Below are 22266 nucleotides of genomic sequence, written 5' to 3'. Positions count from 1 at the left end.
AGTGAAGGTGCGTTAAACGTTGACCAGTCTTATCACCGGTCATAACAGATAAACAGCTGCCAATGTAACTGTACCCGTTAACAAGACGGCGTGTGTACTCAACAGAGTCAACCTCGGACACACGTCGGACACGCTGCGCACACACACACCAGGGGAGGCCGACATCGGAGGACGGAGGGCTCGTTGGAACGCGCGGAACGGAATGAGGAGCGTTCTCAAATGTGTGAACCCGTTCCTCATTCCGTGTGTTACAACGAGCCCCGTCCTCCAATGGCCTCCTCCCCTGACACACACACACACACACACACACACACACACACACACACACACAGAGCGTTCGCAGCTTCAGGCTACAACAACACTGTCATACATACACACGCTCACACACACACACACACAAAGACCTTATTGTATGTTCAGCACTGAAGAAAACATTATCAAGTTTTTTCAACAGATTTCAACAAGAAAAAAGCCAAAGTGTTGCTGTCGGTCTCGCTCCACAGAGTCAACAACAAGGGTTCTGTCATGGCTGTCTCGGCTCTGCCGGGGGGGGGGGGGGGCCACTGAACCGGCGGATGAACAGACGGATGGACGGACAGAAAGAAACAGACCCAGGGTCTGTGTCTTAGACTGCTGCATAACACAGTGCAGGTCCTGTTCCAAGAGTTAAAACTTGGGCCCAATCCCAAATGGAGCCCTAGCACCTACATCCTACCCTGTAGACCCTACACCTTACACCCTAGTCTCTACGTCCTACCTCTATACCCTACCCCCTAGCCCCTATACCCTAGCCCAGCGGTCGGGAACCTCTATGGCTCGCGAGCCATATATGGCTCTTCCGGTGACGGCATATGGCTCCCAGACAATTGGGTTGAAAAGTAAAAAAAATAAAAAAAAATAAAAAAAATAAAAAAAATAAAAATACTTGTGATATTGCGTAATAATACTGTGTCATTTTAAAGTAAACAGAAATGAGTTTTGAAGTTACATTTCACGGGACTCTTCACGGGACCCATGACCCGTGACCCGTGGGTCGGGTCGGGAACCAATGTCTCGCGAGAGTGTCAGAGGTCGTTGTAAAGGTGAATAAATAAAAAACAATTTGATCAGATAGTGAACTAGCTTATACGCTTCAACCCTTGTAACGAGAAAGATGGCAAAAAGAAAAAAAGACGATGATTACCGTGCATTCCAGGCTGCGTGGACAGAGGAATTTGCATTTGTGGAGATCGCAGGATCTGCGGTATGTCTAATATGCAATGATAAAATTGCATCGATGAAACGGTCAAATATAAAGCGGCACTTCGATACGCATCATGCTTCATTTGCATCGAAATATCCAGCGGGGGACAGCAGGAAAAAGGCATGCGAGGAGCTACAGCGGAGAGTGCAGACGAGTCAACAGCAACTGCGTGGGTGGACCAAGCAAGGTGACGGGCAGGGGAGGCTGGTTCATTAGGGGCAATTGGGCAATGCCCCACCAAAGGGAGAAGAGAGAGATTTTTTTTCTATGACTTCTAGACAGTGTTGCTTCTGAATATCATAGTCCAATCAGCTAGTGTTCTGTGGCGTATATCATAGTCCAATCAGCTAGTGTTCTGTGGAGTATGTTCCAATCAGCTTCAAGTCCCGCCCCTTTCGGGGCAACTTTCACACTACGCGAAATTGCACTAGGCTGTTCTCGTAGACTTGCATGTAAAATCTATTTTGGTAACTTCAGGCCATTCGGTCATTTGTCTATGGGGTTTTGGGACATGCACCGAAAGGGGCGGGACTTGAAGCTGATTGGAACATACTCCACAGAACACTAGCTGATTGGACTATGATATACGCCACAGAACACTAGCTGATTGGACTATGATATTCAGAAGCAACACTGTCTAGAAGTCATAGAAAAAAAATCTCTCTCTTCTCCCTTTGGTGGGGCATTGTGCAATTGCCCCTAATGAACCAGCCTCCCCTGCTTGAGGATATTACAACTGGACCTATTACCGAAGTCAAACTTCGTTTGTGGTCGCAATCTCCGCGGCTGTTAGGCTGCTACTGTTGGTGTTTTGCGAAGCCAGAATACACAAACTCGACCTGAAGGTAAGAGAGTCAGCTAAGATAAAAGCTACTTCAAACATTTAGTAATATCGTCAGCATGGTACGTTTTCTATTGTCGTCTTTTAGCTTGTTTGTTTATGTATTCAGCACACGCACACACACACGCACACACGCACACACGCACACACGCACACACGCACACACACACACACACACACACACACACACACACACACACACACACACACACTCACACACTCACACACTCACTAGAGGGGATGAAGAGGTCTGTACAGGGGGGTAGGGGGGATGAAGAGGTCTGTACAGGGGGGTAGAGGGGATAAAGAGGTCTGTACAGGGGGGTAGAGGGGATGAAGAGGTCTGTACAGGGGGGTAGAGGGGATGGAGAGGTCTGTACAGGGGGGGTAGAGGGGATGGAGAGGTCTGTACAGGGGGGTAGGGGGGATGAGGAGGTATGTAGAGGTGGGTAGGGGGGATGAAGAGGTCTGTAGAGGTGGGTAGGGGGGATGAAGAGGTCTGTAGAGGTGGGTAGGGGGGATGAAGAGGTCTGTACAGGGGGGTAGAGGGGATGAAGAGGTCTGTACAGGGGGGTAGAGGGGATGAAGAGGTCTGTACAGGGGGGTAGAGGGGATGGAGAGGTCTGTACAGGGGGTAGGGGGGATGAGGAGGTATGTACAGGGGGGTAGAGGGGATGAAGAGGTCTGTACAGGGGGGTAGAGGGGATGAAGAGGTCTGTACAGGGGGGGTAGAGGGGATGGAGAGGTCTGTACAGGGGGGTAGGGGGGATGAGGAGGTATGTACAGGGGGGTAGAGGGGATGAAGAGGTCTGTACAGGGGGGTAGGGGGGATGAGGAGGTATGTACAGGGGGGTAGAGGGGATGAAGAGGTCTGTAGAGGAGGGTAGAGGGGATGGAGAGGTCTGTACAGGGGGTAGAGGGGATGGAGAGGTGGGTAGAGGAGATGTAGAGGTGGGTAGAGGTGATGAAGAGGTCTGTAGAGGTGGGTAGAGGGGATGAAGAGGTCTGTACAGGGGGGTAGAGGGGATGAAGAGGTCTGTAGAGGTGGGTAGAGGGGATGAAGAGGTCTGTACAGGGGGGTAGAGGGGATGGCGAGGTCTGTACAGGGGGGTAGAGCTATTCTCATGCTAAAATCGACTGTAAATCCAGATTTTAAAGTTGATATTCTTCCCCGTGGAGCATGCCCCCATAACCTGTGCCCCACCCAAAATGTTTAGCACCAGCCGCCACTCGTGACGGGAATTCCGCTAGTTTTGCGGGTGCTTTGGCAATAGTCAGGAATGGAAAGCCATTCACAGATGGCGAGTATGCCAAAACATTCATGCTTGATGTGGCCAATGAACTGTTTGATGACTTCCCAAATAAAGACAAGATAATCAAACGAATAAAAGACATGCCTCTGTCAGCAAGAACTGTTCACGATCGTAGCATCATGATGGCAAATCAAGTTGAGGAAACACAAATTAAGGACATAAACGCCGGGACATACTTTTCTCTCGCGTTAGATGAGTCAACAGATGTTAGCCATCTATCTCAGTTCAGTATATTTGCCAGGTATGCTGCAGGTGACACACTGCGTGAGGAAAGCTTGGCTGTTTTGCCAATGAAAGGGACAACCAGAGGAGAGGATTTGTGACACAGCCCAATGAAAAGGGCTACCTGTAGGCGAAATCATTTTCCAGTTTTTTACATGTGCTTAAACTACAGATTGTAAGCTTTCAAATGATGCATCATACATTGAAATCGGAAACAAATTGAAGACGACATGAGTATTTGAAAGTTGCTACACCGGAAATCACTAAGCACATAAAATCCCCATCAAAGATAATGAATCCCCATCAAACAACAAGAAACGAAGTCATTGTGTTATAGATTACACTTATTTAATGAACGTAAAACTGTTCGGAAAAATAACGAGTGGGTACTTAACATCTTCGAGTTGAATGTTAGCTAAAAAAACGAAAATCTGAAAAAAAGGAAAAAAAAACTTTAAAGACGAATTTGACGTCTTTCTCATTTCCGAGAGGTGTCCAGAAACACCAGGAGCAGTCACATTTATTCACGTCTTTCATGGAGTTTGCTAAAGAAAAAAAACTGCCGATGGATAAACTTATTTCTGTCTGTACTGATGGTGCACCCTGTATGTTGGGGAAGAACAAAGGATTTGTAGCGCTTCTCCGTGAACATGAAAAGAGAGCCATCCTAAGTTTTCATTGCATCCTGCACCAGGAGGCGCTTTGCGCTCAGACGTGTGGCCAGGAGCTAGGTGAGGTGATGTCGCTGGTCATTCGAGTGGTCAACTTCATTGTTGCCCGAGCTTTAAATGATCGCCAGTTTAAAGCTCTGTTAGAAGAAGTTGGGAATCATTATCCCAGTCTGCTTTTACACAGCAACGTGGGTTGGTTGTCAAGGGGAAAGGTGCTCAGCCGTTTTGCAGCTTGCCTGAGTGAAATCCGGACTTTTCTTCAAATGAAAGGCGTCAAGCATCCTGAGCTAGACAACACTGACTGGCTCCTGCAGTTTCACTATCTCGTGGACATAACAGGCCATCTGAACCAGCTCAATGTGAAAATGCAAGGTATTGGAAATACAATCTCATCCCTTCAACAAGCAGTGTTTGCATTTGAAAGCAAGCTGGAAGTCTTTCTCAGGGACATTGAAACAGGTCGTCTTCTGCACTTTGTAACACTGCAACAATTTATGCATGCTTAGCAAGTGACTCCACTCAACATCTGGATCTCCAGCAGCTAGCTGGCTTTACGTCCAATCTCCTGCAGTCATTCAAAGCACGTTTTGGAGAATTTCGAGCGCGCACTGGTCTTTTCAAGTTCATCACTCATCCACATGAGTGTGCAGTGGACAAAATCGACCTGACATGCATCCCTGGGGTCTCTATGGGAGACTTTGAGCTGGAAGTTGCTGACCTGAAGGCATCAGACATGTGGATGAGTAAGTTCAAGACACTTAATGGAGAGTTGGAAAGTCTTGCGCGACAGCGAGCAGAGCTGGCGAGGGAACACAAGTGGACAGAAATGAAAAAACTTCAACCTGAAGACCAGCTGATTCTGAAAACTTGGAACGAGCTTCCTGTGACATACCACACAATGCAGCGTGTTAGTATTGCCGTATTGACCATGTTTGGCTCTACATATGTATGTGAGCAGTCATTCTCGCATATGAGGAACATTAAGACCAACCTACGCTCACGTTTAACTGATGGAAGCCTCAACGCCTGCATGAAGCTCAACCTCACCACGTATGAACCAGACTACAAGGACATCAGCAAAACCATGCAGCACCAGAAATCGCATTAAAAGTAAGACATATTTAATTTATTATATGTTAAAAATACTATATGGCTCTCAATGAAATACATTTAGAAATATTTGGCTTTTATGGCTCTCCCAGTCAAAAAGGTTCCCGACCCCTGCCCTATACCCTTCCCCTATACCCTACCCCAAGCCCTATACCCTACCCCAAGCCCTATACCCTACCCCTATACCCTAGCCCTATACCCTACCCCTATACCCTACCCCAAGCCCTATACCCTACCCCTATACCCTAGCCCTATAACCTACCCCTATACCCTACCCCAAGCCCTATACCCTACCCCAAGCCCTATACCCTACCCCTATACCCTACCCCAAGCCCTATACCATACCCCTATACCCTACCCCAAGCCCTATACCCTACCCCTATATCCTACCCCAAGCCCTATACCCTACCCCAAGCCCTATACCCTACCCCTATACCCTACCCCAAGCCCTATACCCTACCCCAAGCCCTATACCCTACCCCTATACCTTACCCCAAGCCCTATACCCTACCCCAAGCCCTATACCCTACCCCTATACCCTAGCCCTATACCCTACCCCAAGCCCTATACCCTAGCCCTATACCCTATGGAGGTCTGAGGGGACAGTAGATTAGGTGGGTGTAACTGTTTCACCTAGCCAGTCAGAAGACAGAGTCACCTACCACATCACTTACCGCCTTAAAATCTACAATGTAAGTTCCCAAATGTAACCAAACGAACCTCTCTGATAAGATCCACTTCTATTGTTTGAGAGAGAAAGAGAGAGAGAGAGGGTGAGGGTGAGGGTACGTGCCTCTGCAGGATGTGGAGGGACATGTAGAGCTGGGGGTCGTTGGTGGCGGGGGAGCGCACCAGCTTGCTCTTGGTGTGAGCCGAGACGATGGTACCGTCAGACAGAGAGAAGCGGTAGAGAGGGCTGAACGCATGGCCCAGCCTCAGGACTGGAGAGGAGAGGAGGGGGGGAGGGAGAGAGAGAGGGAAAAGGGAAAATTAGAAAAGAAAGGGAAAAAGAAAGATGGAGAGTTAGTGACAGTAACCAAAGAGATCATAATAATAATAATAATAATAATAATAATAATAATAATAATAATAATAGATTTAATTTAAAAGCGCCTTTCTCAGACTTAAGGACACTGTACAAAAAAAAGAAAACAAAAATACAAAAAGATAAAATCGTAGTCAAGCTCAAATATGATGGAAGAGCTCAGGCAACTGGGGGGGGGGGCACTCCCTTGAGACCCCTAGCCTCCAGACCTGCCCGTCCTCCACCCTTGGTTCCACCCACCTTCCTGCTGGTGCTTCTTGGCGAAGGACATCTCCCCGTCGTTCTGCAGGTGGAACCTCTGGATGCACCTCCTCACCAGGTCCTCCCAGCCGGGCCTCATAGAGGCTCTCAGCAGGCTGGTGTCCAGGGACGTGATCTTACCTGGGGGGCAGCAACACTCACTTACACCAACAGTACCAGGAGATCTAATACATGTCTGATAACTGTTCAAATGACTACAACTAAAAAGTCCTCTGATGAGGGAGGTAAAAAAATAAAAATAAATAAATAAATAATAATATAATATAACATAATAATAAAAAAAACGAAATAACAATAATACAATGAAATGTCATGTTTCAGAACATTTTGAGGTCCTAACATGATGTTGAAACAAAAAGCATTGGATGAAGTCACAACTCCCTTCAGAAGTGATGACACCGTAACCATAGCTACAACTGTAATGGAACCATAAATAAGATCCATACAACTGTGAGTAAAGGCGGATCCCGCGGGAACCGGATTCTGGGAATTTGTTGTTGGCGTTTTAAACACTTTAGTCTCATCATTCAATTTGACTCTTGTTCCACCCGGGTTCCACCTGGGAATTAGTCCAGTTTTCACCACTGAGTAACCCACAGTAACCCAGCATCAGGGGAGGCCGGTGGAGGTAGGATTTGGAGGATGGGCACATTGTAATGCATGTGTGAGTAATGCATTCATTTTGTTCCATTTGTCCAGTGAGCCGGTCCTCTAATGTCTGCCTCCAGCAGCCTCCCCTGCCTCCATCAGCCTCCCCTGCCTCCATCAGCCTCCCCTGCTCCAGTCTGTCTCTAGCAGCCTCCCCTGGCCCAGTCTGTCTCTAGCAGCCTCCCCTGTCCCAGTCTGCCTCCATCAGCCTCCCCTGTCCCAGTCTGCCTCCATCAGCCTCCCCTGTCCCAGTCTGCCTCTAGCAGCCTCCCCTGGCCCAGTCTGGTCTCTAGCAGCCTCTCCTGCCCCAGTCTGCCTCTATCAGCCTCCCCTGTCCCAGTCTGCCTCTAGCAGCCTCCCCTGGCCCAGTCTGTCTCTAGCAGCCTCCCCTGTCCCAGTCTGCCTCCATCAGCCTCCCCTGTCCCAGTCTGCCTCTAGCAGCCTCCCCTGGCCCAGTCTGGTCTCTAGCAGCCTCTCCTGCCCCAGTCTGCCTCTATCAGCCTCCCCTGTCCCAGTCTGTCTCTAGCAGCCTCCCCTGCTCCAGTCTGTCTCTAGCAGCCTCCCCTGTCCCAGTCTGTCTCTAGCAGCCTCTCCTGCCCCAGTCTGTCTCTAGCAGCCTCCCCTGCCCCAGTCTGTCTCTAGCAGCCTCCCCTGCCCCAGTCTGTCTCTAGCAGCCTCCCCTGTCCCAGTCTGTCTCTAGCAGCCTCCCCTGCCCCAGTCTGCCTCCCCTGCCCCAGTCTGCAGCAGCACTGGCCCCTCACCCTGGAGGTCCTGTCTGGTGGTGAAGCTCTCGTAGGCGGGCAGCATCGGCCTCTCCTTGACGGGGACCCTCCGCGCCACACAGATGAGACACGACTGGAAATCTACATCACAAACAACAACACACACAGGACATATGTATTATTATTATTATTATTACTGGTCCAAGTCAAGGCTATAGGTAGAGACTCCATGTTAGCACCCAACGTCCTGTGACAGTTGGATTCTAGTTCTAAATTAGAATGTTATTGTTGTGGAACATTCTGGTGCCAAGATGGAGGACAGTTTCCCCAACACCTTCGGACCTCTACGTCATCTTGGCTGAGCCAGTGTTAAGTGTAAGAGGTGTGTAAAAGGTGTGTGACACGTTGCCGCAAAAATAGTATTGCCTCCTCGCTCACTCGATTTCACGATTCACCAATTGTTAACCACCGAAAAGCTAGCAATTCGATAGCCGGTGGGGGTGTTGGAGGAGTGAGTTTACCACTAGAACCAGGTTACATAACAATACTTCAATGCCCCCCCCCCCCCACCTTATCTAGCTACGGACACCCTAACCCCTCAACACCTTCTTGTTAGTGGTGACACCACGTCTAGGTTGAATGTTCAGCTCTGGTGTGGGTTTGGTTTCAATGTCACAGGAAACAATTTAGCTAAATATCTGGGAAGCTGAGGACTAAAATTAGACGTTAGACAGATTTCCCTCCTCCTCCGAGCCCCCGGGGGGGGAAGAGGAAGCTAACGATGCTAATTAGACTTCCCAAGGAGGAGACTCCTCTCTGTGGACCAGGCGGATGGAGGGAGTGGAAAGGAGGGCAGGACACGAGAGAGAAAGAGAGAGAGAGAGAGCTAGAGAGAGCGAACGCGAGAGACAGAGAGACAGAGAGAGAGAGAGAGAGAGAGAGAGAGAGAGAGAGAGAGAGAGAGAGAGAGAGATCTGAGCAGTGAGGAGGAGACAGGTCTGTGTTAGCTGTCCAAGCCTGAGACCCAGAGGGATATGGTCCAAAACCACAGCACACCAATATGGCCCACAACATTTTGAGCTCTGGCTTGAGCTCTGACGATAAACAACCATAAACAAGCACTGATAATAACAATAACCTTCAACACTGGAACACATGAACGTTACGTTGAGCTGTTGAAGTGCTCATCACAACATCTGTGACAGAAAAATACCAATTTGTCTTTTTTTTCCAAATGACCTCATTCCAAGAGTGATTTCATGCCAAGTCCCACGGGAAGACGAGGCGGGAAGATAGGGGATTATCCCAAGGCTTCCCTACGTATGAGTCATAACGCAGACCGTGACCTTGACGGCCACGTCTTGTTAGCGGTTTTTAAACCACTGCCCCCCCCCTAACCTTAACCCTTACTTTAACCCAGACTCTTACCCCCCCCCCCCCAACCCTAACCTTAACCAATCTTTAACTTGAACCGTCACTTCGAACTGCTAGCATTAGCAATTTCAGGGGTCAGCGAAAATGGCCTACCGCACCGATAGCCAATGAAATTGGACCGAGGTGGGACGAACAGGCCGTTAGCCAATCAAAAGCCCAGAATCTTGTTGTAGCATGTTGTAGCCTTTATGATTGGCCTATGTCTGACCTCCTACTGTAGGTATGCTATGTATGACAGCCTAGGGAGGCTGGTGGAGGTAGAAATCAGAGGACGGGCTCATTGTAATGCATGGAGCGGAGTAGAATGGAACAATTCCTCATTCCGTTCCATGCATTACAATGATTTGGGAGGGAGAGAGGCTGCGACAGGTGCTGACCATGATTGGACTGTTTTTGCGGTCTTCTTACGGTCGACCCGGGGGAGGGTAGAAACATCGGAGGACGGGCTGATTGTAATGCAATTTATACCTCCTCCACGATTTCTACCTCCGTCAGCCTCCCCTGTACGACGGCTTATTTACCTTCTCCTTCCTCTTTGATGGACTTTGGCTCGGAGACGGCGAAACACTGCATGGTCTCGTACTTCTGCTGAACTTCCTGTTCCTGAGACTCCTCCTCTTCGTGGGGGTTCACCAGCATGCGGAAGTTAAACGTGTGGCTGTTCCTGTTGGGGTTCTCACTGGACCTGGCAGCCCGGTTCACTGTAGGAACACATGGACGCACAATTTTAATAATAATTTTGCCATTTAGCAGACGCTTTTATCCAAAGCGACTTACAATTACGAATTATAGGGACATTCCCCCTGGAGTAACTGAGGGCTAAGTGCCTTACCCAAGGGCACACTAGTAGTGGTGTGGCTTCAGGCGGGATTTGAACTCACAACCTTGCGATCACAAGTCCAACTCACTATCCACTAGACACGCACACACACACACAACATACAACACACAACACACAACACACACACACACACACACACACACATTAAACGGAGCGGCGAAAAAAGAAAAAAGAACAACGCCAATTCCATGTATTTGCATATATCTGAATTAATTTAAGGGAGTGCTCCATCTAGTGTTTATAACTCTATGGAGGGGGAGTGTTCCATCTAGTGTTTATAACTCTATGGAGGGGGAGTGTTCCCTCTAGTGTTTCTAACTCTATGGAGCAGCCATGTTCAGGTCACAACGAGGCATGTGACTGGTCTGATGGAGATGAGGATGAGGGTCTGGCTCACCCAGGCTCTTGGGCAGCAGGTTCTTGATGAACTCAGCGTGGTCTCCCACGTGCAGGATGCTGTAGACGCTGGTGTTCATGAGCTCCTCCTGCTGGTAGCGCAGGTACTGGCTCACGTTCTCCGACACGAACACAATGTTCCCCTCCATGTTCACCACGAAGAAGAAGCCGTCCAGCGCCTGTGGAGAAGGGGGCGGAGGAGGAGGGGGAGAGGAGGAGGGAAGAGGGAGATGAGTGGGTGGAGTAGGAGAAGGAGGAGGGGGTAGGAGGAAGAGGAGGAGGGGGAAGAGGATGAGGGAGAGAAAGAGGAAGAAGAGGAAGAGGATGGTCAGAGAGAGGTCATGTGTGAAACCACGAAATATGGTCCTTTCAGAGCTGATGCTGATATGGAAAATAAACAGAGCAAATGCAATGAGCATATGGTTCATATATGATTATTTGACAGGAAGCAAGCAAACCTCCTAGAAGCAGAACGACATCTCCTACAAGGACAAGAGCCTCTTCAATGAAGAACCACAGAGAGGTGAGGTACAATATGAATATAATCTTACTACAGCGAGACATAAATCATGTCCAGACTCCCTACCTATCATAACTTCGTGACGCACAATTATTGGACAGAACTATGGTAAGGAATGGGATAACAGCATGTGACCAGCGAGTGCGCCTATTATTAAAACAAGATGGCCCCCCATCGCTATGGTGACCTTGGAATGCCGTAGATTAGCTGCACAGTGAAGCGAGCGCCGTGGTGTAACATGAAATTAACTGTCTCACTTCGCCTCAGATGACCCAGATTCCCTCCTCCAGCATTCATCATCATCATCATCATCATCATCATCGTCGTCGTCATCATCGCTGAGCTTAATAGCTCGGAGAAAAGGAAAGCTCATCCCAACTCGTTAGGGAGCGCCAGCGTGTGTGTGACGTGTGTGTGTGTGTGTGTGTGTGTGTGTGTGTGTGTGTGTGTGTGTGTGTTAGAGAGTTAGGCTAGTAGCCTCATTCCATCAAGCCTGGGAGCTTGTGGGAATATCTCATTCCAGCTGTACAACACCACAGTCTAGACTCTGAGATGACAGGAGCAGGGTTTGGGTGGAGGTAGTCACACAACAGTGACCAGGTCAAATAGGTACTAGAAGAAGAATCACAACAGAATCATCTATTTCAAGTTGGATATACTGTCAAATAGTTAATAATATCAACACTAGCCATGACGCTGGAGCCAGCGACCACTCTGTCATCCGAGCACTCTGTCAACCTGTTCTCTTAACAACATTAAACAGAATCATGTGTGGTTTGTTCATGGCCAGTGTGTGTGTGTGCCTGTGTGTGTGTGTGTGTGTGTGTGTGTATGTATGTGTGGTCTCTTGGCAGCATCAAACCGACTCCTGTGGTTTGTTCATGGCTAGTGTGTGTGTGTGTGTGTGTGTGTGTGTGTGTGTGTGTGTGACGGTACAGGCCAGAGGACTAAACCAACCTTCTGTGGCTAGTAGCGACACGACAGCGAACATTTCTGTTGGCTCAGCATTGTCCCCCATAGCTAGCTGTGCATTCTTTCCTTCTCTGTCTCTCTCCTCCTCCTCCTCCTCTTTCTCCGTCTCCCCGCTCACTTCCCTCTCTGCCTGTCTCTCTCTCACTCCCCTTCTCCCATCCTCCCTCTCTCTCTCTCTCTGTCCTTTCCCTCCCTCCCCCTGCCTGTCTCTCCCAGTCTCGCTCCCTGCCTGCCTGTCTGTCTGTCTCACCTCCCACCCTCCCTCCCTCCCCCTGTCTCTCCCTCCCACCCTCCCTCCCTCCCCCTTTCCTGTCTCTCCCCCTCCCTCCCACCCTGCCTGTTTCTCCCAGCCTCCCTCTCTCTCTCTCCCTCCCTGCCTGCCTGTCTCTCCCTCTCCTTCCCTCCCTCCCTCCCTCCCTCCCTCTACCTGTCTCCCTCCCTCCCCCTGCCTGTCTCCCTCCCTCCCCTGCACCTCTCCCCAGTGCGTGGAGGACCCAGCGTGGCGTCCTGGAGGATATATTTAGCCGCTACTGTGTCTCAGCATTGTGACGTCGGAACATGGAGGGGTATAAATACCTTGTGCCAAGCCAGATTTGACAGAGAACTGGAGTATGTACAACTAACACACACACACACACACACACACACACACAGGTGGTGAGGATGACGTTGTTCACAGCAGATATATAAGAGAGACTCCAAGCACGTCACAGCAGTTCCTGAACGCCCATTGGTCGACATCAAGGTCAACTGGTCCACGGTTCAGTCCATTCGAGAGGCCCACTGACATTTCGCGTCAATAATGGCTAAAGATTATTTCTTTTTTTCTTTTTGTTCAGTTGCGACGGTCGGGGTAATAGAAACGGGATGTTTTCCCTTTACCGGAATGGGAACTTCATTTCGCCTTTTCTGAATCGTCCGGAAATGAGAATGGACTTTCAGAACCTTTCAAGTGCCTCATTTCACACAAGTCCTGTAATAGCGATGTCCTGTGAAGACCATTGTATTGTACTGATGTATAAAGTGCCCTATATAAACACATTCTCATTTGAAGTGAGTGGTGAGGTGGTGTGTGTGTGTGTGTGTGTGTGGAGTCACATGTTTAATCAGATGTGTTGTAGCCACGCCCACCTCCAACATCATTGGTCCGAGAGCATCTTTGTCGATCACACTTTGACCAGTAGAGGAGACGTCCGCCTGTTGGACCTCCTCCGTATCTGTGGTGGTGGTGGTCTTCTCTGTGGGGGGGGGAGGGAGAGGGGGTGTAGGTAGGAGGGAGGGAGAGAAGAGGAGGGGAAGGGAGAGGTGAGGAGGGGAAGGGAAGGGAGAGGGAGGAGGGGAAGGGAGAGGTGAGGAGGGGAAGGGAAGGGAGAGGGGAGGAGGGGAAGGGAGAGGTGAGGAGGGGAAGGGAGAGGGGAGAGAGAAGGAGGGAGGGAGACGGGAGAGGAGGTGAGAGAGAAGTGAGATTGTCAGAGATCACATTTCACAACCAAATCCACACAACAGTTGAGTTTGGGTCCTTTTAAAAAAAAAAAGTTTTACATATTGTATTGGCATTTTAGTAATCGTCATAAAACATTACAGCAACATACAAATTGAGTTTGGGTCCTATTCACCACTTATGAACACAATCGTCTCGCCCCCGAAAACCCCCTGGAGCCCAGATGGGAGGGAGAGAGAGAGGGGGAGAGAGAGAGAGAGAGAGAGAGAGAGAGAGAGAGAGAGAGAGAGAGAGAGAGAGAGAGAGAGAGAGAGAGAGAGAGAGAGAGAGAGAGAGAGAGAGAGAGAGAGAGAGAAATAACATGACTCATGTTCATGTCACATCAACTGACCATCACTTTAACCAATCATGTCAACATTGTACAGGATGTGTGGAGGGCGGGGGGTGGAGAGCTCTAGTGGAAAGCAGCCAATGACAACTGGTGGTTGGTGACTCAGAGCTCAGATGGACACCTCCTAGGAGAGTGATGGTGGGAGGGAGAGAGGCTGCGACAGGTGCTGACCATGATTGGACTGTTTTTGCGGTCTTCTTACGGTCGACCCGGGGGAGGGTAGAAACATCGGAGGACGGGCTGATTGTAATGCCCGGCCTCCGATTTATACCTCCACCAGCCTCCCCTGCTGTCAACCCAAAACTATGAAGAGTAGAGCCAGTACTATTAGAAAACATTAGTATTAGTTTAAATATGAGTAGAAGCCTATAGTATACATCTTGTCTCTAACACAGGGTACAACCACATTAGTATTAATATAGTATTAGTGTCAATATAGTATTAGGAGACATTAATATTAATATAGTATGAGTATAAACCTATAGTATAAGTGTCTATAGACACAGGATACAGTCCGACCAGTGTGGCTGTGTGGGCTGTGTGTGAGTGTGTGTGCGTGTGTGTGTACTAGCCAGGCCATATCACAGAGGGATTGAGTGTCCTGTTAACGCATCACTAGACCTGTCCCTCCCTGTCATATTCCCTCTCCCTCTCCCTCTCCCTCCCTCTCTCTCTCCCCCTCCCTCTCTCTCTCCCCCTCCCTCTCTCCCTCTCATTCTCACTCTCTCTGCCTCTCCCTCTCCTCCTCCTCCTCCTCCTCTCCCTCTCCCTCTCCCTCTCCTCCTCTCCCTCTCCCTCTCCCTCTCCTCCTCTCCCTCTCCCTCTCCTCCTCTCTCTCCACAACAGAGTCATTGCCTCTTGCCCTGTGTGCCTCGTTAAAACACAGAGAGCGGACATTCCTTCCTGTCCCTGCAGACTAGGGTGGGACACCCTGTTATGATCTGGCCACACTGTCACACCGTGGACATGTTCTACCTAAGTGGGTAGTGGAACAACTGTCATGGATTGTGTCACTCTCTCTGGCCCCCCCCAGAGTGTGGTGTGGTTGGGGGGGCGGGCTGACACCTTGGCTGAGTCTGGCCTGGCCATAGTGCTTCCTACTGTATACAGCAGTAGAGGCCGGTGGAGGTAGAAATCGGAGGACGGGGCTCATTGTAATTCGTTCCTCGGTTCCGTCCCGTGCATTTACAATGAGCCCCGTCCTCTGATGTCGACCTCCACCACCAGACTCCCCCCCTGTGTCCCAAACCCAGAGAAACACTAAACTAAAAAGCTAGTGAGTGTGTGCTGCTGTTGTTGCCGCTGCTGCCGGACATAATGCTGGGCAGCCGATTCAACACTCTGCAGATCAATACTGTATGGATTGATCTCTCTTCTCTGACAGAACAGCGCTACAGGCTATTGTAGCTACATGCTACAGGCTACAGTATGAACAGTGCTACAGGCTATTGTAGCTACATGCTACATGCTAGTGTGAGCAGCTGTCCCAACTATCCAAAATGGTACCAAGACAATTAGGTCAGCATGTCACTGCTTTGAATGTGTTTTAATGTGTACAGTATCTTACTGCTTGGCAAATATTTGTCAAATATCTCTCTGTCTCTCTCTCTCACCCCCTCCCTCTCCCTTCCTGCATCTCTCCCTCCATCCATCCATCCATCCATCCATCCATCCATCCACCCTCTCTCTCTCTCTCTCTCTCTCCTTATAAATATGACTGCATAAGAGTATTATCGCACACACAACTTCACTGCCCTCCGTACTAACGCTTGGCTGTCCTGTACAGCTGGGGGGGCGGGGTGTGTTGTTGCTGCGCGTGGCATGAGCCTCTCTCTGCCACCGGGGCACACGGACCAATCAGATTACTCTCCTCTCCTCTCGGAATCTTACATCACATTGCTCATCCTTACATAATCCCTTTCACTGTGAATCACAGCAGGCTGCCGCCTCATCATCATCATCACCATCATCATCATGAAGAGTGTGTGCGTATGACGTATGTGCGTATGTGTGTGTGTGTGTGTGTGTGTGTGTGTTTGTGTGTGTGTGAGTGACTGAATCATCTGCCCTGGGAGTGTGCATTTCTACGCAGGCACACAGCCTGTGCCATCAGCCTCTCTCTGCACACAGCAACACATCCCACTGAGTCATCAGGACCCCACCATGCAGATCCAAGACAACACACACGCACACTCTCTCTAAGACTGGTGCTTGAATAGTCACTCACACACACACACACACACACGCATACGCACATACGTCATACGCACATACGTCATATGCACACACTCTGCCCCCTGGGGCAAATGCATTGGAGAACCTCAGGCACGTGGGGACATTGAAGCACCCTCAGCCTCCTGTCATGGTGGGGTACCCCCCTAATGAACCCCAGGTTCTCCCTGCTGTAGTGAGCACCTCTCTACTTACTAAACCCTCATCACAGTAAAAACAGTCGAAAGAAATCATGAACCATTTCCGAAATGTTTGCCAGAAGCAAGTCAGATTATCTCACATATCCTGATTTTTTTTCGACAGCCTTCCGTTCCACGCTCAGTGTCCAACAGTTGAAGAACACTGAGCAGTGCCAGTAGGACTTGTTCAACCAGGTCATCTCCATGGAACACAACCACCTCTCGACAGCGACAGTTCAACATCTACCTGCCTGTGGAGGAGAAGGGAAGGCAGTACCGCCTCCATTCAGAGAGGGTGGCGTATGCTAAAAGGGTCCGCTCCTTAGAGCGTGAGGTCTACCAGCAGAGAGTGCAGAACAGCTGAGGAAGAGAAAAGCCATAGAGGTGGTGGAGCCTCCACAAGAGAGGCAGTGGGAAGAGGTGGTGGAGGTGTGTGAGCCCAGACCAGCAGTGGCTCTTCACAGAGTCACAGAGGAGGAGTGGCTCTTCACAGAGTCACAGAGTCACAGAGGGGGAGATGGATCAACTGGAGGCCATTCCGGGGATTCTGGACGTGAGTGACAGCTCCACTCCTCCCTGACTGAATGGACTTTTGTCGACTCAATACTGAATTCTTGACACTAATAATAATAATAATTTGTTTAATCAGTAGTAATAAGAAAGTAATGTGCCCCACGGTGGTGTAGCGGTCTAAGCACTGGCCACTAGTGCAAGCTGCCCACCGGGGACTGGGATCGAATCCCAGCTCGCCAGAACCGGATATGGCTGGGGCACACACGGGGAGCGGCATATTGGGCGGCCGCTCCCGAGGGGGGGTATAGGAGTATTTCCGGACAAGGATCCGTCGCGCAACACCGCCCCCTGGGTGCCGGAATAACGGTGCTGGGCTCGAGGAGCCAGTCAGCTAGTCTGCCTGGCGGCCTCCTCTGGGACTGCCGGCCACGGGGTCGTGCGGCGGATCCTTCGCAATAGGCAGGGGATAATTGGATGCTAGGTTGGGTTCAATTGGCTACCAAATTGGGTGAAAAAGGGATAAAATCTGAAAAAAAGTTATAAGAAAGTAATAAAAGGATAAGATCGAAGTAGAATGTCGATATTGTCCCGACGAGAGGGCCTGACAAGAAACCTACACTCACACACACGAGTTGTTGAGTTCAGTATAGTATTGAGAGCGATACGAGTTGACATGTACTACATAACATTAAGATGAAATATCTCTCAGCTGTTTACGTTCAGTACAATTAAGACCATAACCATACCCTGCTCTTTGATTTGACGAATCTGCTTCACGGTTTCCTTCAAGATGGCACATTTGTCAGGCTTGACGTTGAAGTTATCGATATCGTTGATGTTCGCAAAGATCAGCTCAGCCAGTTCCTCGATGTATTTGTTTTCGTGTTCCCGGTTTCGCTTTTCAGTGCTCCTCTTGGGGCTGTGGAGAAAGGGAGAGAACGGGGGAGGGAGGGGGAGAAAGAGAGAGAGGGGGGAGAGATAGATAGAGAGAAGGGTAGATAGAGAGAGACAGGTAACTCTGGGGCACACGTACACTGATAAAGAAAAATGCTCCCTCAGCACCATCTGTTTATCCAAGCTTAACAGAGCCATATAGATACACCTCCTCTTAGGCAAGAAGAACGTCAACGTTCCTGTAATTCTTCTACTTTTGAGTAACCGTAGTAACCTACAGGACCATTTTTTGGTGTGTATGACCCTTGTATGACCTGACCGATGTATGACCTGACCGATCTATGACCGTTGTATGACCACGGTATAGCATGACCTGATTTCTGTCAAAACATTTTATGACCCCCCATCATGGTCAATAATGTTGGGTTCGATGTGTGTGTGTGTGTGTGTGTGTGTGTCCCAGGATAGGATTCTATATGGTTGTGGGGTATATTGTTATGGTCTATAAGGTTATGGTCTATAAGTTTTGGTGAGTGAGTGTGTGAGTGAGTGAGTGAGTGAGTGTGTGTGTGTGTGTGTGTGTGTGTGTGGGGTCCTCACCTGGGCCCCAGGAGGTCTGGAGGACATTCTTTCCTCTTCAGAGTCTCTCCCCTGGCGGGGGGCTCAGGGGTGTTGGCCCCCATACCACTCATCGTCAAATATCAGCAACTGTGGACAGAGGGAGAGAGAGAGAGAGAAAGTTAGAAAGAGAGAGAGAGAACAACATTTAGAGACCCAGAGTATACACGTCTTACACTACCGTAATGCACAGATGGGCCGTGCTGTTGAGCGAGCTAGCATAGTTAGCGTAGCAGAGTTAGCATGGCAGAGTTAGCGTACGGGGCTAGGCTGGCGGCGGCAAGCGTCACATGGCCCCCGGCTCTCAGGCGCATCTCGCCAGCCAGGTCTCATTAGGAGAGGTGCCGGTGTTGACCTAATCTCATTAATGAACGTGTCTGTCTAGTCACACACAGGCTGAAGGGGGAGAGAGCGTATGGCTGCCTTGTGTTGCTCTGTTTGTGGCCTAGACGAGCGGATGCCTCTTTAGTGTTTGTGTGTGTGTGTGTGTGTGTGTGTGTCTAACCGCCTTTGATGGCCACTGTCCTTTGTTTGTCAATTACAGGAGCAATGGAGCCTCTTGAAGAGAGTATAGAACACACACACACACACACACACACACACACACACACACACTGGTGCTTGAACAGTAACCGGGTAAAGACATCTGTTAGCAGGATGGATTGTTAAGTCAGAAGACGAAGACACACAGACACACACACACACACACACACACACACACACCACACACACCACACACACCACACACACCACACACACCACACACACCACACACACACCACACACAGACACACACACAGCTGACCCAGATAAAACTGTTACCCAGAGAGAGAGATGAACGTGGCACGGGTTTCTAACATCATTACAAGCCCAGATTGATCCATCATGAACAGACAGCCTGTTATCATGATCACTAGAGCGTTATTACGGCTGTTCTTAAAAAAAAATAAACATTGCTTCAACATAATAAATGAGAGGCATGTAAACCAGGAAGCAATGGAGGCATTAGTGCCAGATCTCATCAGCAGACACACACACACACACACACACACACACACACACACACACGACTCTGGGTCTTTAAGGCCCTATTAGTCCACCGCATCACCTGACCGTTACATAATATTACCCTACCCTGAGCCTGGTCTACTGCTGAACAGATGAAGGGAGGAGGGGAGGAGGAAAGGAGGGAGGGAAGAGAAGGGAAGTGAGGGGGGGGCGAGGGAAGGGAAGGAGAGGGGAGGGGTAGAGGAAAAGGACTGAGTAATTCTTCTCACTCATTTAAATGAACAACCAGATCCCTGCTGGACTAGAGTGGCCCAATTAGACCGAATGAAGAGGAGGAGGAGGAGGAGGAGACTCAGTCTTCTCTAACAGTATATGATGCACACACACTCTCCCAGCTCTGTTGCCATGTTGGACTCGGGAGCAAGGTTCTCCCAGCTTTAAGACGGGCCACACCGTTGCCCGGTACCTCAGCAGCGCGTGTGCGTTTCAATTCGGCGCCCATGTTGACTGTTTAGAGCAGCCACACAGCCCGCATGTGCCGTGCGAGTGAAAATGATCTTTTGACAGTCATATTGACATCATGCCAGCTACATACACTACTACAGTTTCAAAGTCTACATCTGTAAATAGAGAAGTGTGGACATTGCAGTTTAAAACAATATAAATACAAATAAATTAGAACTGTGTAAACCAGTTCTATGACAAGTCGAGACATGTCTAAACAAGCCAAACAACTCTCTCTCTCTCTCTCTTGCTCTGAACGAGGGTAAACAAAAAACTACGTGGTTGCTTCCTGGTTAGAACCGTTTGACTTTACGAACCGCTCATTAAGGACGGATGACAGCAGAGATGTAGTGCAACAAACATTATGTTATTGAGGGCCATTATCAAAGGCAAACTCAATGTACCAATATAGGGCTGGCAGTTGCAGCTCTGCAGTAGAAACGGAGCAGGGACGCTGCCTGTATGGACGCCACAAGCTTGAGAGCCGCGGCAGTTCCGCCACGTACGTACGCACACACGCTGCTGAGGTAGAGGTCGGCGGTGTGTTCGAGCCGTGAATTGTGTTGGATACTGTTCCTCATTCTGTTCCATGCATTACAAGAGCCCATCCTCCGATTTCTACCTCCACCAGCCTCCCCTGCTCTGAATCGCTGCTCCATTGAAAGAGCCGTTGTCTCACTGACGGAATTCAAATCAGAGTCTCAGTAAACAAGCTGATGGTGATGATGATGACGATGATGGTGGTGGTGATAATGATGGTGGTGGTGACAATGATGATGGTGGTGATGATGATGATGGTGGTGGTAGTGGTGATGATGATGGTGATGGTGGTGGTGGTGGTGGTGGTGATGGTGGTGATGATGATGATGGTGGTGATGATGATGATGATGGTGATGATGATGACGATGGTGGTGATGATGATGATGATGATGATGGTGGTGATGATGATGATGATGATGATGCTGGTGGTGATGATGACGATGGTGGTGATGATGATGGTGGTGGTGGAGGTGATGATGATGATGATGGTGGTGGTGGAGGTAAAGATGATGATGATGGTGGTGGTGAAGGTGATGATGGTGGAGGTGATGATGATGGTGGTGATGATGACGATGATGATGATGTGATGATGATGATGATGGTGGTGGTGGAGGTGATGGTGGTGGTGGAAGTGATGATGGTGATGATGATGATGATGATGATGGTGGTGGTGATGATGATGATGGTGGAGGTGATGGTGATGATGATGGTGGTGATGATGACGATGATGATGATGATGATGATGATGATGATGAAGAGACAGGGCTCTGCTGACAGAGAGCCAGGGGGCTCCGTAGGTGCAGGGAGTCCAACACCAGTGTCTGTCTGCTCAAACAGAGCCTCAGTCAACACTGCCTGAACAGCCAGCTGGTCACATTGACCCTCTGGGGCAGGGGCAACAGGTTTCAAGAGCAAACACACACACACACACACACACACACACGAGACACAAACACACACACAAACAAACACATACACGACTGTTTGACTGCTCTGTCTAAATACATAGACACGGTAGGCAATATCCACACACACATCCTCTTATAATGAGGCTGCATTTCTCCACGTCTTAGCCAACCCTAACCCATCCAGACAGGAGACAGGACTTTGGAAAAAAGTCATGAAAAACCTGTCTGCTAATGATCTCCGGCGTCTGCAGGAGTCTGCTGAACATGTTCTACTAGTCAGTGGTTGGCCAGCGCAGTGCTGTTGGTACGCGGTGGTATGCTGGGGGGGGGGGGGGGGGCAGGGTCAAGGAAGGTGACACCAAGAGGCTGAACAAGCTTATTAGGAAAGCTTGTTCTGTCATCGCTGTCACCCTGGACACAGTGGAGGAGGTGGCCAATAGGAAGATGAGGACCAAACTCAAGGCTATCATGGACAATCCCTGCCACCCCTACATGACACTGTGGCAGAGCAGAGAAGCTCCTTTAGCAACAGACTATTGTAGCAGCGTTGCACTAAGGAGCTATAGGAGATCTCCTCCTCCAGCTGGCTCCATCGGGGTGATCAGAGTTAGGCTGGGGGATGTTACATCATACTGGACTGTTATTATATACTGTTATATGTTACGGTACATGTGGGAAAACGGTTTATGTCGGCATTTCCGGGGACATGGCAGCATAAAACGTCGACTTGGTACATGCTGGCATGTCTAACCCTAGCACCCTAGCACCTAACCCTAATCTTCCCACATGTACCGTAACA

The 22266-nt window shown here is 49.5% G+C and overlaps 1 pseudogene across 1 annotated transcript in view; it reads right to left on the bottom strand.

Moving 5' to 3' along the window:
• LOC308149785 (nuclear receptor coactivator 2-like) overlaps window positions 1-18598 on the bottom strand; it is a 37495-nt pseudogene extending 18897 nt beyond the window's left edge. The window contains exons 1-8 of the transcript in view: window positions 18490-18598; window positions 17742-17914; window positions 13371-13477; window positions 10749-10926; window positions 10032-10211; window positions 8116-8217; window positions 6686-6826; window positions 6194-6341 (exon numbers count right to left, since the gene is read on the bottom strand). The product of the transcript in view is annotated as a nuclear receptor coactivator 2-like (transcript). The remainder of the gene's footprint in view (window positions 1-6193; window positions 6342-6685; window positions 6827-8115; window positions 8218-10031; window positions 10212-10748; window positions 10927-13370; window positions 13478-17741; window positions 17915-18489) is intronic.
• Between the last annotated feature and the right edge of the window lie 3668 nt (window positions 18599-22266).

This window comes from Nansenia antarctica (genome assembly GCF_963989245.1).
Source record: "Nansenia antarctica genome assembly, chromosome: 2".
NCBI lineage: Eukaryota > Metazoa > Chordata > Actinopteri > Argentiniformes > Microstomatidae > Nansenia > Nansenia antarctica.
This window is presented reverse-complemented; position numbering and strand designations above follow the sequence as displayed.